The following is a 17,178-nucleotide window of genomic DNA, read 5'->3' as shown; positions in this document are numbered from 1 at the left end:
AGCCACCAACCACGCTTTTGTCTTATTCTTATCAATAGTGTTGAGACATTCATACAATTGGTCATATTGCTACCATCTGTCTTTTTTTTTTTTTTTTTCCTCTTTTGCCTTTTCTTTTTCCTTTTATGGCCAACTCAATAACTCATTTCACCAAATTTCTTCCGTCACTCTTACTAGCCTAACTTTCCTCTGCCCACTCGTCTCTCCTATCAATGTTGTTGCTTGTGGAATGCTACAATATCAATGACACAAATATTGTAAACGTATGTATAATTTCATATTATTACTTACATGCAAATCGAACTTTAGCATTGTTTTCTAGCATATAACGTAAATTTATAAATGTTAGTATTTTATGTAACATTTTTGCAAACTAAATTTGTATACCTTGGGGATCGTGCGCGCTAGCGCACGGTCCAACAACTAGTAGTACATAGAATCTTACTGATTGTTGTACCAACTCGTTTGTAATTTATCGAAAGCATGATTCATGTTCCTCTAATTTCTTTTTACAAGAACAATCTTACGCTACAACTAGTAGGCCAAAGTAAACCCATCATATCAAAGAGCCAAACACAGGTTGTATATATACTCCTACAGTCCAATAACGTTAAAAACGGACATACCATACACATCTCATCCCTAACAAGTAACAATGGCCAAATCTGAGCAAGAAACATCCATCAAACTTGTTTCAGAATGCTTTGTAAAACCAAAATATGAGATTAAATCCGCTCAGAAACCTTACCACTTAGGTCTGATGGATCTAGTTATGTTAACTATCGATCCTATACAAAAAGGTCTTCTCTTTACAATAAAGAATTCCCCACTTTTTTCGTCATCTGAATCCCATGTTAATATTGAAATTATTCAAAAAGGTCTTATTTGCTCTTATAGGACTTTAGACCTCATTTGGTTGTAACACAAAATCTGGTTGTTGTTTGTTAATATAATCTTGCTTTGCTTTAAAATAAAATAAACAAACGGTGCTTTCATGATATGCCCTCGAGGTTTAACGAAAAGCATCAAACACCCTCAACTTTTCAGAAATACACCAAATACCCATGAGGTTTTGTAAAAATGTATAAAATGCCCTTGATGACCATTTTCCGTCAATTCCGTTAACTTTTCCGTTAACATTAACTCTAATTATTATTATTCTAATATTACTTTTTCTTTTTTCATCATTTATCTTTATTTTATTCTTTGTTTTCATCTCTCTCCATGGAAGTATGCCAGTCTCTCTCCTTTCTTCACCTTCCATGGCAACAACAGCCTAGCCATCTCTCTCCTCAAGTTCCACCACCGCAAGCAACCCACACCCCCGCTCTTGCTTGTCGCCGCCCTTGAACACCACCACCCCTTCCTCTCCTCCCTGCCACCTCCTTCCGCTCTATCCCTGCCCCCTTCCTCCCTCTTTCCAGATCCCCGATTGATCACCACCAGGCCACCAACGTTTATGGCGCCATCTAGGGGTGTTCATCGGTCCAAACCCGGGCCGGGCTGGACCGACCCGGACCGGACCGAAGACCGAAATTATGATAATTCAAAACCCCGAGACCGGACCGATTATGCTTGGACCGAACCTGGACCGGACCGAAAAAATTGGTCCAAAACCCGGACCGGACCGATTTGGACCGGTTGTAGACCTATTTCTATATATTATTTATTTTTTATAAAAATTATGATAAAAAGAAAAAATATATATATAAAACTATTTGTTTGAGGCTTTTCTTGGAAGCTAAAATAAAATATATCACAATATAGTAATATTTAAAACATATTAAAGGAGAGAATTAAATTTTCAAGTAGGTTATATTATACGAAGTATTTTATTAAGGAAAAATCGGTCCGGTCCAAAATTGGGTTTTGGACCGGACCGGACCGGACCAAAGACCGGAAATTGATATTTCTCGACCCGAAGACCGGACCGATTGCCTTCAATCCGGTCCAGTCCGGTCTGGGTCGGTTCGGTCCGGTCCGGTCCATTTTTCCGGTCCGGACCAATTTTTGCACACCCCTAGCGCCATCACCGCCCAAAACCCTTATTTAGGTTTGGTGTTCGATTGGTTTGATGAAACAGAAAAGGAAATCTTCTTCATGCTTCAATGGAGAAGGAGAGAGAAAACCCAGAAAATTGTGAACTAGTTGAAAAATCAAGATCAAAATTGTAAAAATGAATTAGATTAATCTGAAAATAGAAAAGACAGTGACGAATTTGAGAGCATGGTCACTCTCAAATTCGGTTTTTTCTGAAAATTAAGAGAGAAACTTGGTAGCAAGAAACTGGAATTTCAACACCGACATGATTTGAGGTGTTATGGCCATTAATATGAGCATCCAAAACATGAAATGTGGTGGCATTAGCATAAGAAATGGTGGTGAGAAATGAGAAAGAAGAAGATGAAGGCGTAACAGAAGCGAAGAAGCAGATTTACGTTTCTGGTTAATTTTTTTTAATAACGTACAGTTAATTAACTTTTAAAGGATTTAATTAGTCTAATTTATTTAACTAGGAGGTTAATGTTGGGGTTAATAGATAAAATGGTTAATTAGGGGTTAATTGGTTAACAACGTTAACAACCATTACCCAAGCTCCAAGCTCCAAACTCTTTCTCTCTCTTTGAATCTCGCCGCCCAACCAAACTCACATCATCGTCATTGGCCTGAGTCGACTTCACAACAACGAGCCAAAGGTTTTACCCACCCCGGTCTCTATAAGTGCGCAAACGCGGCAAAATAGATCGAAAGTTAGCAGCATGCAACAACAACCTAGTCGTCTCTCTCCTCAAGTCCCACCACCGCCAGCAACCCACAACCCCGCTCTTGAGCAAGGCACTCTCGAATTCGGTTTTTCTGGAAATTAAGAGAGAAACCTGGTAGCAAGAAACTGGAATTTCGACACTGGCATGATTGGAGGTATTATGGCCATTGACATGAGCATCCAAAACATGAAATGCGGTGGCATTAAGCCATTAGCATAAGCAATGGTGGTGAGAAATGAGAAAGAAGAAGATGAAGGCGTAACAGAAGCGAAGAAGTAGAAGTAAGTTTTTGGTTAACTTTTTCAATATCCGTTAATTAACTTTTTAAGAATTTAATTAGTCGAATTTATTTAATTAGGAGGTTAATGTTAGGGTAAACAAAGAAAACGGTTAATTAGGAGTTAATTGATTAACGGCGTTAACAACTGTTAGTCAATAGGGGTATTTGGTGAATTTTTACAAAACTCTAGGGTATTTGGTGTATTTTGAAAAAGTTGAGGGTATTTGGTGCATTCTGTTAAACCTCGTAGAAATTTCAAGAAAAACCCGATAAATAAATTATGCACATCTAGAATAGTGTAAAAACAAAATCTCTATTATATAAGCCAGCTCCTGAGGTCGTTTTTGTAAATTAACTTTTCGTGTCCCCCATTAAATTTACAGAAATACCCTCCCCAGTTTTACTTTGTGATCTACCTTATCAACCTAATTTGATTGGCTTAATAAAACGCCCAAAATCGTTTACTAGGGCCAATAGATTGAACAATTGAATGCACTACTTAAATTAGGGCTGATTGATTACTTAAATCAGGAAATTAAATAAACATTAGGAAAGAAATTATTACAAATTATTACAGCTTATTTTAATTGCCAAATTAAAACAAATTTACATAGTAAAATGAAAAAACAGTCCAAAAAATCTCCAAAATCTCCAAAGAAAAAAAAACTTCAAAAACAAGAACAGGAAAACAACGTTCTACAGCACTGATTCTCAGAAGAAGAAGAAGAATCATTTGCAACGTTTGATTCTCAGAAGAACCATATCATCGTTCTTGAAGTCGCTCCCATACAAGTAAGTATACTTTTCACGAATCCTTGCAAGAAACAATAAAAATAATAACACCTTTTGTATAGATTCGTGAATATTAATGCATAACCAACAAGGATAAGGCCATTAAAATTGTAATATGCATAAAATACATGGAATATAGTATGCATACCAGAAATTAAACAATTTAAATTAATAATGATTCGTGAATTTGTATGCATAAACAAAATTTCTTTTAAAAGATTGTTGCTATGTAAATTAAATCGGTCTAACTTATATAATTTCTTTAATTTATTTTGCAGATTTAAAAATACAAGGTATGTAATTTTCATGCTTTTATGAATTTCAATTAATTATTTCACATTTTAATCCATGCTTTGAATTAAACAATCTCTTATATTTTTTTATGTTAAAATCATGTTTTTTAGAAAATAATACACATTTTAATTCATGTTTGTTTAATCTCTTATTGCAGATTTCAAAGTACAAGGTATGTAACTTTCACGCTTTTATGAATTTAAATTAATTATTTCAAATTTAATTCACGCTTTTAATTAAATAATCTCTTATATTTTTTTAAGGTTTATAGGGTTTTTGAGATAATTATGAATCTCTTATGTTTCTGTTTATAATATTTCTGTCATTAGAATTAAATCGGTCTAACTTATATAATTTCGTTAATTTATTTTGCGGATTTGAAAATAAAAGGTACTCCCTCCGTCCCAAATTAGTTGTTACACTTACCTTTGCACAAAGTTTTAGGTGATAAGTGATTGTTTGGTTATCAATTGTTATTTTATTGAAAAAGTAGATGTGATATGAGTTAGTGGGGTATTTTTTTAATTGAATGAGAGATGGTGTGGGGACAAAAAAATATTTAGTGAGAAGAGTGATACAATATAATAATTAGGGGTGTAAATTGGATGGACTGGATTGGACTTTGCCAAGTCCAAATCCAATCCAAAATTTTTTGGACTTGGATATTTGAGTCCAAATCCGATCCAAACTTTTTTCGAGTCCGATCCAGTCCGATCCATAAAAAATTTATTGAGTCCGAATCTAGTCCAATCCGGTCCGAATTTTTTTAGAAGAAACTTCATTTTAATTTATTTTTTTAATAAAAAAGTTAAACTCAAATGGTTCGATCATAATGCAAATAATATTGTTGCTGGCTAACTTTTCTGACACATAAAATAAAATATACGAGTACTAAATATTGGGTATGAAATGTTTTAGTACCTATAACTACAAGTCACTCTTTCATAAAGAGTAAATAAATAGCCATTAAGCAATAAATATAATTGTTAATAATAATATGTCTTACACATCAAAAAACTTAGCCAATGAAAGTTATAGTTCTTAAAAAATAATATTTTAAAATGTATTAAAGCTCATTAATCAACCATCATAGCCGACGAGAGAGAGCGAAAGAGAAAGAGATTGATATGGGGTTTATATGGAGTGTAATATTTAGTTGTTTTTTTGTTGCACATAGTTATTAAAGGCCCAAATATCACATATTTAACAATAGTTTTTAAATTGCATATGTTTATCTGTAAATGAAATCATAAAACTTTGGACTTAATTGGATTTTTGGACTCCAAAAAGTTTTGTCCAAGTCCAGTCCAAAAATAATTGAACTTGGTAATTTGAGTCCGAGTCCGATCCAAAATTTTTCAAGTCTGATCCAGTCCGACAAGTTTGGACTGGATTGGATTGGACTTTGGACTTTTATCAATCCACTTACACCCCTAATAATAATTGTGGGGTCATTCCTAATTTAGAAGTGTAACAACTAATCTGGGACGAACGAAAAAGGAAAGTGTAACAACTAATCTGGGACGGAGGGAGTATGTAAGTTTCATGCTTTTATGAGTTTCAATTAACTTTCATGGTTCTATTAAAAATTATTTCAAATTTTAATTGCAGATTAAAATCTGCAAATCTGCAAAATATAAATTATTTCAAATTGAATATACAATATGAAATTGCAGATTATAAAGTGTTTCAAATTTTATTTCATGCTTTTAATTAAATAATCTCTTATATTTTTTATGTTAAAATCATGTTTGGGAGAATTACGAATATCTGTTTACATTTGTGAGATTTGTGTCATTACAATTATGAATCCGAAAATAATTGACTTGAATTGGTTTGTATGCAGATTTGAAGTTGAGTTAAAAGTTCATAACGAGATCAAATAACGAACAACATACGGTATGTGCCAATCAAACAAAAATAATAGTAATAGCCATGCTTTTAAACTAATTTAATTAGTTATTTCAGATTTGAATACATGCTGATAAATCGACTCCTAATTTAATTAATTAATTGTCTCTTATTTTATTTTAATTACTTTAATTACTTGAAAAAAATCGTTTCATTACAAAGTATTTGCTTAATAATTAGTTTTCAACATTATTTCAGATTACTTGATTAATTTTTAAATTAAATAAAAGTAATTATTGTTGATTAAAAGCGAATAATTTACATTGGTGATATAATTTGCTGATATCCTCAAATTGGGTTCAATTTCAAACAAGAAATGATCTCTATTACTTAATGAAGACCCGCCCTCCACCCACTCCTTAGTTAACACACTAAAAATTGGAGAAAAAAACCCTAATTATAATAAAAATCACCCAGAAAAAGTCATTAGAAATTGAACACGGAAATTAATACCAGAAAAAAATTCAACATCAACCCAGTAATCACCAAATATAAGGGTATAAATTACATATTTTGAAACCCTACTTTTATCAATTACCAGAAGGAAATTGTTCAAGAACGGTCGAAGCTCCCAATGACTGGTCAATTGTTTCATGTGCATTGTAGTAGTGATATCATAAGCCGTATGGTTAAGAAAGGATCCGAGGAGATTGATGAAATCATTGACAAAGTTAAATTGTTAGGTGGGTCCAAATCACCGCCTTTATGGAATCTTACAAGCTCCAAGCTTTCAGATGCCTTTACAAAATTTTCTAAGAAGGAACGGGAAAATGTCAGGAACATTTGCAAAAGTGCGCGCAGACAGAATTTATGAAAGCCAAACTCAAATAAAAAAACCTCAAATCCCCAAATTGGGATCAATTTCAGCCAAGAAACCCTCAATTTTCAAACACCCAGAAGCTAAAATCAACTAATAATCTCAAATCCCGAATTAGAAATGAATCCCTCATGAAACCCAACTACCTCAATGACCGAGAACCCAAAACAAAACAATAACCCATCCTCACATTGGGTTCAATTTCAAACATGAAACCCTAATAAATCGAATAACCCAATTTCAAACAAAAAAATAAATTTCAGATTGTGAAATTTCGAAAATAAAAGAGACAGATAAAACGAAATCATTAAACCATCATTAAATATCAAGCAAATCAGATTATGGTACCTATCGCCTCGCAAATCGCCTCGGATAGAGCTTAGGCCAGCGCCTCGCGCCCCTCGAACAGCCCCTCGCGCGCCTCACCACCGCTCTTGGACCTCTCTCTCCAACCCATGGAGGGACACAACATGCAAATCAAAAGTGCAAATAAATTAGTTGACAAATAACTAAGACAACGAATTACAACTAAAATTATGCAACAAATATTCTGCATTAACTAAATTCAATTCCGATTATAAACCGTAAAACATGAATTGATAAATCCCTAAAATTCTTAATCAAGTGCAAATAAGGCTAATTTAAGACGAAGAGAAGGGAATATACCTGCGAAAGATCTTCCTGATGTTCATTTTTCTGAAGGTTTTCGCCCTTTTTTGCTAAGATATTCAAATAGTTGAAACCATTTTTTGAGAAGAGAAACGAAGGATTTTATGCAACGAATTAGGAGAGAGAAAGGAGAGATGAGAAAGAAACCCAAATATGTTTAAGAGAGAGAATACAACGGCGAATTCAACAAAAAGAAATAGGGTAAGGAATAACCTGTTACTTTTATAGAGAGATAGGAGGAGCTGTGCTTTGAAACGAAATGGGCCGACTGATTATTTGGGCTTTGAGAACGAAAAATGATACACATGTATTATTTTCAGATTTTAATAGCAATACTATTCTCAACTTTTCGACCTCACTTGATAAATTAATTAATAAATTATATTCTCTTTATTATCTGATTATAACGTCTATAAGTATTTTTGGTGTATAATAATATAGATTTAACTAATTTTATAATTGGCGTATTATGTAGTACAGACTACAAAGTATTTTAATGTACTCGATTCTTCCACATCGTATCATATGAGAATATATAATAGAAATATATATCTTTTTAACTTGATAAGAAAGTGATACTTACTATTTCATATGTTTAATAACTTTACTTCAGTACTTCTATTTTGATTTCTCGACGGGATATGTTAGCTGTAACAAAATAATGTTAAGTTTTTTTAATAACTTTAATTGGTCATAAGATTCGATTTTTCGTCATGTAAGGCTACGAGTATTGTATGACCTCAATATCGCAAAATATGGACTTTGCGAATAATTATTAGTGCCTAATATTTTTAAAATTCCGCACGCATCGCGTGCATAAAATACTAGTTTCTACTTAAGGAAACTCCTGAAAGCATTATCGTAAATGAGCTTTTGGTATCCTCTATAGAATAGTCCAAAATGCTCATATTACTTACAAGCTATATTAACATAATTGTAAAATAAAATCAAATTAAAGGAAAAGCGATCAATGGACGATCAATCAAATTTAATCAAAGCCGGAAAAATAAAAAAGGAAAAAGGAAGATCACAATCAAATACATAATCACAAACAAATATACTCGTTATTAATCACATAATTATCTTTCCCTTTCAAGTATTTTAGTATGCCACGTTTTGACGTTTTAACAAATAAATAATAGGATATTTTGATACTTAAGTTTCATGTTTTTGTATTTATCACCTTATAAAATGTTATTTCATATTTACCACCTTAATCTTATGAAATATTTTAAATTTACCACCTCTTAACGATTTTCACTAGTAGAAAAAACCCTTATTGCAGCGGGCTTTTAGACCCCTGTTGCAGCGTACATCGTATGCTGCAACTGGGGGGCCTGCAACAAGTCTGAACTTGTTGCAGCGTACAATGTTCGCTGCAAAAAGTGATTTGTTGCAGCGGGCTTTTAGATGTACGCTGCAACAAGTGCCAAAAAATTGGCAAAATTTTAGACTTGTTGCAGCGGGCTTTTAGATGTACGCTGCAACAAGTGCCAAAAAATTGGCAAAATTTTGGACTTGTTGCAGCGTACATATATATGTACGCTGCAAAAGACTCAACTTTTTGCAGCGTACATTTATTTGTACGCTGCAACAAGTCTGAATTACTCAATTTTTTGCAGCGTACATTTATTTGTACGCTGCAACAAGTCTGAATTTTTGCCAAATTTTTTTCCCTTGTTGCAGCGTACAACATATATGTACGCTGCAAAAAAGCACTTTTGGCGGGAAAATTCTAATTTTGTTTAGGGATACCTAGAGTGCCTTGCACCAAATATAGATCGAAACCTGTCAAAACAATAATAGAATAACGCAACCTGTATAACAAATATAAAAACAACAACTGGAGTTTTGTATACTATATATCCCAAAACCAAAGTGCACATATTACATTTAAATATATGTTCCAATTTCAACATAAACATACATTTTAATATAAAATTTATTCTATAACAACTAAACCAACTCGATCAAGCGCGCTAAAGCCAATAATAAATACTTGTTGGTAAAAAACTTAGCCCATTGCTCACGAACCACATCAAATTCCTCGCATAAGGCGCAATCCTCGGAGTGTAGACCTTTACAAAAACAGAAATTTAAATTAAACATTAGATTAAATACAAATTAAATATCACATTTTAACATTCAAGAAACTAATGACAATGTCCTAATAGTCTAAAATGAGTCCTTCGGTTCTTTAGTTCAAAGTTGGGAGCGAAAATGTCATTTTAGCCTAAATATGACCTATAACGACCCAATGAGCCTATAGGTGCATAAATAGATTGGAACGAGTCTTAGATCGTTAAAATTATGCATATTAAACATGTAATAAGTTTTAAATGAGTCCTTAGGTTCTTTATTTTAAAGTTGGGAGCGAAAATGCCTTATTTTAGCCTAGATATGACCTATAACGATCAAACAAGCATTAAATGGGTATAAGTAGATTAGAATAAGTTCTAGAAACTCAAAACTAAGCTTATTAATCATATAATAATTTAAAAATGAGTCCTTCGGTTCTTAAGTTCAAAGTTGGGAGCGAAAATGTCATTTTAGCCTAAATATGACCTAAAACGACACAATGAGCCTTAAATATGCATAAATGGATTGGAACGAGTCTTATAAAGTTAAAATTATGCATATTAAACATGTATTAAGTTTAAAATGCGTGCTTAGGTTCTTTATTTTAAAGTTAGGAGCGAAAATGCCTCATTTTAGCCTAAATATGACCTATAACTATCAAACAAGCATTAAATGTGCATAAACAGATTAGAATAAGTCTTAGAAACTTAAACTAAGCATATTTATCATATAATAAGTTTAAAATGAGTCATTAGGTTCTTAAGTTCAAAGTTGGGAGCGAAAATGTCATTTTGGCCTAAATATGACCTATAACGACACAATGAGCCTTAAATGTGCATAAATGGATTGGAATAAGTCCTAGAAAGTTAAAACTAGAATATAAAACATTTAGTAGGTTTAAAATGAGTCCTTAGGTTCTTTAGTTCATAGTTGGGAGCGAAAATGTCATTTTAGCCTAAATATGACCTACAACGACCTAATGAGCCTTAAAGGTGCATAAATAGATTGGAACGAGTCTTATAAAGTTAAAATTATGCATATTAAACATGTATTAAGTTTAAAATGAGTGCTTAGGTTCTTTATTTTAAAGTTAGGAGCGAAAATGCCTCATTTTAGCCTAAATATGACCTATAACTATCAAACAAGCATTAAATGGGTATAAGTAGATTAGAATAAGTCTTAGAAACTTAAAACTAAGCATATTTATCATATAATAAGTTTAAAACGAGTCATTAGGTTCTTAAGTTCAAAGTTGGGAGCGAAAATGTCATTTTAGCCTAAATATGACCTATAACGACACAATGAGCCTTAAATGTGCATAAATGGATTGAAATGAGTCCTAGAAAGTTAAAAATAAGCATATAAAACATTTAGTAAGTTTAAAATGAGTCCTTAGGTTCTTTGGTTCATAGTTGGGAGCGAAAATGTCATTTTAGCCTAAATATGACCTAAAACGACACAATGAGCCTTAAATGTGCATAAATGGATTGGAATGAGTCTTAGAAAGTTAAAAATAAGCATATAAAACATTTAGTAAGTTTAAAATGAGTCCTTAGGTTCTTTGGTTCATAGTTGGGAGCGAAAATGCTTCATTTTAGCCTTAATATGACCTATAACGACCCAATAAGCCTTAAATGTGAATAAATAGATTGAAATGAGTCTTAGAAAGTTAAAACTAAGCATATTAATCATGTAAAGGGTTTAAAATGAGTCTTTAGGTTCTTTAGTTCAAGGTTAGGAGCGAAAATGTCTCATTTTAGCTTAAATATGACCTATAACGACCAAACAAGTCTCAAATGTGCATAATAGATAGGATTGAGTCTTGAAAAGTTAAAAATAATCATATGAATCATGTAATAAGTTTGAAATTAGTTTTTAAGTTCGTTAGACCAAAGTTGGGAGCGAAAATGTCATTTTAGCCTAAATATGACCTATAACGGCCAAAGAAGTCATGAATGTGCATAAATAGATTGGATTAAGTCTTGTAAAGTTAAAACTAATCATATAAAACATTTAATATGTTTAAAATGAGTCCTAAGGTTCTTTATTTCATATTTGGGAGCAAAAAAGCCTCATTTTAGCCTAATATGACCTATAACGACCAAACAAGCCTTAAATTTGCATAAGTAGATTGGAATGAGTGTTAGAAAGTTAAAACTATTCATATTAAACATGTAATAAGTGTAATACTCTGAGAAAATATGTAGCTTTTCCTATTTGGTTTATTGTTCACAAATCAGGATCTTTGGACAACAACAAATGCTTATTAATCCAAGAAGCTTTTCCTATTTGGTTAAAACCCACACATTATTCACAATCTTCAACTTTTGTGATAATCATAAATCATAATGGACAAGCACTGTAGACTTACGAGATCTTCTCCAAGTCTGTGAATTTGTGGAATTTATTAGGAAAAATAGCCAATGTTGTAAACATGATGAATGGAAAATATAAAACTGAAGTTCTCTGTACAAGCCAGAGAAACTCCTTTTCTACCTAGATTAAGTTCATATGGTGTGTCGTGAAATGGCAAACAAATCTTTACCCAAATTTAGTGCACACAGTGAAGAAACCTAAAACCATGGATATGGAGATAGGAATTTAAGCAAAGAAGTTGTATAGTTGACTGAAAACATCTCTAGCATTGCCCACCAATGGCATATTCAAGACATATATAGTGCTTCGTAGTATATTGCCTACACCTAGACATTAAAGAGATTGTGGACTTGGCTCAAGTACCAAATTCTACTCACGAGGCTAATTGCTTTTAAAGACCTCAAATAAATACTCTAAAAAAAAATACAAGACAAACCACCAGAGAACATAATAGCTTTACTAACTATGACAGATTACTATTTAGGTTTGAAAGAGTTCCCATATCGCTTTAATAAGATGAAAAAAAGAAGTCACTTGCTTCAGAGTGTTTGTTAGTTCTCTCTTCTCAGAAAAGAATATGTCAAATTCTAAATGATAATGTCCTGTAGGACCTAGAGTGAAAGCATCAGCTTATGGAAAAGATTCCTGTGAGAATTCCACTGCTTGAATCAGGAGATAATTCAAGAAACTTCTCTATGGAACATATGATCAGATCAGGTGTAGTATAGTAAACAACCAAGACTCCATATATATAAGAACATTAATATGATGACTAGAACTGAAAGTTATGCAATCTGAGATGCTAACATGCTATTAAGGAGTATAGGAGATACAATGGGTAAATAGTTGCATACTTTTTCCTCGGTGTCATCAGCACGAGTGACAAGTCTTGATTTTATTTCCTTAGCTCAAGAGGAAAATTTATAACGTTGTAAATCTTCCCTGTCACTGGATCAAGTCTTCTTCCAACGCATCTGTTGATCAAAAATCAAAATTTCATAAGAAACCTGAGTATCAGGAACCAAATTTATATAAACTATCACTTTTACCTTGAGTTTAACAGAAGAAGAACAAATCAATTATTAGTAACATACCTTACTAATCTACAAGAAACAATACCTTAGCGCTTATCGTTGAAAACACATTCAGGGCTCACTTTAACTATATAAAGATTTTTTACAGAAATATGGCGCAAACGTTGTACCTCTAAAGGCAATAATTTGTGCATCACTGGTAAAATATACACTAAGGCCTAAGACACTAATTGTACAATAATTAGTAATTAAGGAGTAGTAGCCTTTTCATGGCCATCCTGGGTAACATTCACAAGACACAAAGTGGTGTCAGACTCACAAAGAATTCCTTGGCACATCAAATCAATAAGTCCAGTAGATGCTATCTACAAATTATTTATTTGATGCAATGGATGAATTAGTTTCTTGTTTAAAAATAAGAACGAATTAGTTTGTTTTCCAGTAAGGACTAAAATGATAGTTTATTGGCCACTATCATGTATAATCTGAAGTTCTACCCATGAAAAACTACCGAATGAAGAAAATCTGGTTACACAGTGCAAAACGACGTACTGTACAATATTTCTGCAAATTATCCCAATACCAAAATAAATCAGCAACAACAAACAGCATAAGATGTAACAACCATACGATAAAAATGAAAAATTAATCACTAAACCCGGGAAACAAAAAACAAGCATCCAATTACAGAATCAAGTAAATATATGAAAACATAAGATTCCTATTGGAAATTTAAAAACAAGAATCAGTAAACTCTTCAACTTGGTCAAGGCAAGATCTTAACAGTGAGAAAATTGAACAATCAAGAAAGGTCGACATAAAAGTAATCCTTAACTATGATTTGAACAGTCTCTAGATTCCATAGACTCATCAAAGACCCATACCACCAAATATATAAAACTAAAAACCAATAAAGGAAACACCAGTTCATAACATCAACGATTTCGACAATTTTCACTATACACCCGAGTGTAGTGTACATCTAAGGCTATAACATATAACATGCATCGTAGTAATATATGATTATAGACTTATACTTCAAATATGGATCCTACAAACAATTACAACAAGGAAAAATCAGAACAACTATCACACACCCGAAAACAGTAGAAAAAATAATTTGAATTACCCACAAATTCAAAAAGAGTTCAATTTGAAGTCTCACTAAATACATCCCGCCACAAACTAAAAGTGTGGAACATCCAAGTCTGAACATGCACTTTTCCCATATTAATTACTGTTAATTAGGACTTCATGTGTACGTGAATATTCAGCCATATCTGAAGACAATTATGTGGAAGATCTGTTACAGAGTCTGGCGGTTATTAATAGATTAAGTCAAGGAGTATGGAGAATAGTGAGCCTTGTGCTCTATGTGTTTTTCTCATTGTGATTTTACATCCAGAAAATGCGACCATCTTTTTCTCATTGTGATTTTACATCCAGAAAATGCGATGTTGGTTATCTTGGTATCAATACAAAGGCCAATGTACCAACTCCTTTCATAAAATGGATCCAAGGCCAAGTTCATAAAATGGATCCAAGGCCAAGTTTATATCATAAAATGGATTGCCATGACTCATGAGAGCACTCTGATGTAAAAAACAACAAAAGCAAGTTAATCAATCCCTGACAACTGGCAAACCTAACTACCTCAGACTTTAGAAGCAAATGAAAGGGACAAAGAAAATAAGTCTGGACTTGATTATATTCATACGATATTGAACCCCAAAATTAAAGACATCGATTAAGTCAAAGCGACCTGAAAGTACATAAGTAGAGGATTAAGAGGCAGGAGCACAGTATAATCCTATAATGTTTCGTAAGGCTGTCTATCACGCTACATGGCATTCATAGATAATTAGGAAAAAGCCCCCCATAGTAAAGCACAAGGTGACAATCTATGACAAGGCAATGACAAAGCATCACTGAGTTCTAAATCTGAATGCTCCTACTTTTCTCTACAGGCATTTTTTTTTGGAATTTCTCCACAGGCAATTCATTAGTTTACCACATTCTCTACATGAATCTACAATTCATCAGCAACAAAAATTTGACTCACAGTCTCGCCCAAAGAAGAAACAAAACAACAATTCATTATCACTGCAGAATTAAAGGAAACCCTAATTCTTAAAATAAGATAAACGAACAAACCTGATTGGACAGGGAAGATGACCGGTCGGCCGCGGCGAGGAGGATGACGGAGATTAAAACCAGCAACCGAGCAAAGCAGCTTAGTTTTTCGAGTGGGGAATGACTTCACCGGTGGTTTTCGAGCAGGGAATAACTTATGCGGTGGTTTTCCGAGAAGGGAACCACCGGTGAGGAGGCGAGGAAATAGACTCTTGGTAGAGTACCACCGGCGACGGGCGAGACCCAGCGGCGACGGCGAAGACGACTGGCGAGAACCACCAGCGATGGGCGAGACACAGGGAAAGATGAGGGAAGAAGAAGGGAGTATTGAGCGGGGATATGAATTGCGAAATTGGTGTTGAGGTTTGAGATAGAAATGTTTGGTCTAAATTAACGTTGCAGCGAAAAAAATTACTAAAATGCTATTGCAGGGGCATTTACCCTTTACGCTGCAAAATAAAAAGGCTGTTGCAGGGGGCTTTTACTATGTACGCTGCAAAAAACTCTTTTGCAGGGGGCAATTAATTTGTACGCTGCAACAACCCTTTAAAGGGTTTGACCCGCGTTGACCAAATGGTTGTTGAAGCGTATTAATACATGTACGCTGCAATAAGGGGGCTGCAACAGGGGTTTTTTCTACTAGTGTTTCATCAAATTTTCGGCACATGTGAACCTTGTTTAACTAACTTCTTCAATTGAAAACCTACTAAAAGATGAAGAAAGTTAAAGAAGTTGGTTAAGTGGAGTTCACATGGATGAAAAATCTGATGAAATTAGTTAAAAGGTGGTGAATACGAAACTTTTTATAAAATTAAGGTGGTAAATATGAAATAACATTTTATAAGGTGGTAAATACAAAAACATAAAACTTAAAAGGTGATAAATATGAAAAATTCCTAAATAATATTTATATATTTTTTTACAAAAGTCTATCAAACATACATAATGAACATCCCCTCAAGAAAAAAACATAATGAAAATTCATACCCCAAATATTTTGAACTTCAATTGAAATTTCAGAAGATCGAACCACCGTCTCTCGTCGCCGGAAACAAGAGCGTGGGAGAGCTGATGACAACCACTATTTGGCGGTGAACAGTGGTGGCTAGTGCTGGTCAGTTGTGGAGAGAGAGACTAGGAGATAGGGAGGCGTGAATAAGTACTACAGTAAGGTTATCTGAGTTTTGAGCATTAACCCATTGCTTTTGGGCTCATGGGCATTAGCCCAATACTTTTGAGCTTATAGGCTGCAAGAGATCAGGTGTGACTGTGTGAGTGACAAACAAAACAAACTATAAAAAATAAAACAGATGTTAATAGAAGGCAGGTAATGCGGGCGGGTGGATACGGGACTGGGTAGGCGAGTATGATCTTAAATCCATCAACTACCGGCTATCGATGCCGGGTATGAATTTTCCTATCTATACTCACCCACTACCTACCAAAGCTATACCCATACCCGCCCCAATTTGGGCGGGTGCGGTGCGTAATTCGCAAAATTGTACCCACCTACCATCACTAAAGAAATAGAAGTAATAAAAATAAGGAAATTTTGGTATTTACTACCTTAAAAATACACCACTTTTGTATTTACTACCTTATGAAATTTTTATTTTAAATTACTACCTTAAAGTTCCAATTTTTTTTCATTTACTACCACTTTACAGTTTCAGCGCGTCTCCTGTGAGATCAGTCACACCATCAACTTGATGGTGTGACGAGCGCGAAACTAATAGCGTACCTCCCCTAAAACTATAAAAAAAAAGTAACAGATCTAAACTATAGAAGTAACATACATAAACTAAAAAAGTACCTCCTCTAAAATTATAAAAAAAAGTAACATGTCTAAACTATAGAAGTAACATACCTAAACTAAAAATGTACCTCCCCTAAAACTATTCCGTATAAAAAAAAGTAACATGTCTAAACTATAGAAGTAACATACCTAAACTAAAAAAGTACCTCATCTAAAATTATAAAAAAAAATAACATGTCTAAACTATAGAAGTAACATATCTAAACTAGAAA

The 17,178-nt window shown here is 33.4% G+C and overlaps 1 long non-coding RNA gene across 2 annotated transcripts; it reads right to left on the bottom strand.

Moving 5' to 3' along the window:
- Positions 1 to 6,420: 6,420 nt before the first annotated feature.
- LOC110787728 (uncharacterized) lies at positions 6,421 to 16,475 on the bottom strand. 2 transcript variants are annotated; one of them, XR_002533163.2, is made up of 3 exons: positions 16,138 to 16,475; positions 7,208 to 7,578; positions 6,421 to 6,794 (listed from the first exon to the last, which is right to left on the bottom strand). It is a non-coding gene; the product is annotated as an uncharacterized lncRNA (long non-coding RNA). The 2 variants fall into 2 exon arrangements; XR_008919451.1 differs by lacking the exon at positions 16,138 to 16,475 and having other exon boundaries at positions 6,469 to 6,794; positions 7,208 to 8,680.
- Positions 16,476 to 17,178: the final 703 nt, after the last annotated feature.

This window comes from Spinacia oleracea, chromosome 4 (assembly GCF_020520425.1).
Source record: "Spinacia oleracea cultivar Varoflay chromosome 4, BTI_SOV_V1, whole genome shotgun sequence".
Taxonomy (NCBI): domain Eukaryota; kingdom Viridiplantae; phylum Streptophyta; class Magnoliopsida; order Caryophyllales; family Amaranthaceae; genus Spinacia; species Spinacia oleracea.
The sequence above is the reverse complement of the archived record's forward strand: the minus strand, read 5'-3'. Positions and strand labels throughout refer to the sequence as shown.